Here is a 1,867-nt window from a genome sequence, read left to right on the forward strand (position 1 = left end):
AGCACCTCTGGGAACATGTGTTATTGGGGACTTATAATGGTTCAAAAGAAGCTGTGAAAATCAGGCTGTGGTAATCACTGATTGTAAGGAAAAAGTTTATTTCCTTTCTCAGATTGGTTACATTCTAGTTAGCATTTCATTAGTGTAACAGTTTCTATTTTGAAATAGAAAAGAGGGTTTCCCTTCTTAGTGATGTATTTTACTTTTTTTTTTTTAATTTGTCTTTAGTTTATCTGTAGTCCAAATTATTTTACAGAGAGTTGTTGAAATTAACCACTTTAGGTCCAGAGTGAGTGGTTATTTCAAATTCAGGTTTCTGTTATATTCCATACTTGTCCCTAAATGTCTACTTCTCAACACTATATACCCCCTTTTCACCTTACTGAATATAAATTTTTTTTTGAAAAATGTAGTCAGGCATCTATTTCCCTGCATGGAGCCCTAAGGGGATTTTTCCTATAATTGACCCAAAAGGGAGCACAGGCAGGAGCAGGGGCAGATGTGGGTGGAGCTATTCAAATACCGAGTCACTTGCCTTGAGGGAATGAAGGAAGAGTTTCTGTTCAGGAAGTGCATATTGAAATCTAAGATCCCAACGTCTCATTATGTGTCTTTAGGGCTCTGGTAACATTTAGCCATTTTGAATGCCTGTGAAAATCAAAAGTGCTTGAGAGCTTCGTTTATTAATACATTTGCTTATGCAAATATATTAATACATTGTCTTATATTAAATACAAATATATTTGTATAAATACATTTATAAGACAGGATTTGAAATACTGAATGCAGGATCAAGAACTGGCACATTTTGGGGCTTCCCTGGTGGCGCAGTGGTTGAGAGTCCGCCTGCCGATGCAGGGGACACGGGTTCGTGCCCCAGTCCGGGAAGATCCCACATGCCGCGGAGCTGCTGGGCCCGTGAGCCATGGCCGCTGAGCCTGCGCGTCCGGAGCCTGTGCTCTGCAACGGGAGAGGCCACAACAGTGAGAGGCCCGCGTACCGCAAAAAAAAAAAAAAAGAGCTGGCACATTTTAAGTCTGGATGGAGACTTGGAACCATTTCCAACTTGTTTAGAGAACTGTGTGATAGCAGGCAGGAGAAGTTTCTGTTGTTCTTTAAGTGGAGATACTGTAATTATATTAACCAGGCTACAGAGTTTATACCAGCATCTAGCTGGACAAGGAGGATAGGGAGATGTAAGAGCTAAGAAAATTGCCCAAGTGCTTCTGGCCTAGAAAACTGGAAGAATGCCAGTGTCACTCACTGAACTGTGATATTGAGCAGGGGGATTGAGGAGGAGAGGCTATAGGGGATTGTGGGAATGGCAAGATAAGATTAATTTTGAATAAGTAGAAATATAGAACTAACTAAAGATGAACAAAGATTTGGGGGTCCTTTAGTAGATTTGAGAATAAATGGGGTCCTTGAGGGACTGAGTACGTGTACAGCGTTTTACTATTACCAGTTTATTATAAAGGATGCAACTCAGGAAAAGCCAAATGGAAGAATGCATAGGGCAAGGAGTGGGGGTGTTTGTGCCGCCTCACCCGCACCCTGATGTGTTCACCAACTCGGAAACTGTGAACCCTATCATTTAGGGGTTTTTAATGGAGGTTTCATTATGTAGGTATGAATGATTAAATCATTGCCATTGGTGATTAACCCAGTCTCTAGCCCCTCTCCCCTTCCCAGAGGTTGGGGGGTGGGACTGAAAGTTCCAACCTTCCAATCATGACTTTCTGATAACCAGCCCCCATCTTCAAGCTTTCTAGAAGTCCACCAAGAGTGGCCTCATTAAAACAAAAGACATTCCTATCACCCACGAGATTCTAAGGGAGTTAGGAGCTCTCTGTCAGGAACTAGGGAC

This window comes from Grampus griseus (assembly GCF_964374135.1).
Source record: "Grampus griseus genome assembly, chromosome: 8".
Taxonomy (NCBI): domain Eukaryota; kingdom Metazoa; phylum Chordata; class Mammalia; order Artiodactyla; family Delphinidae; genus Grampus; species Grampus griseus.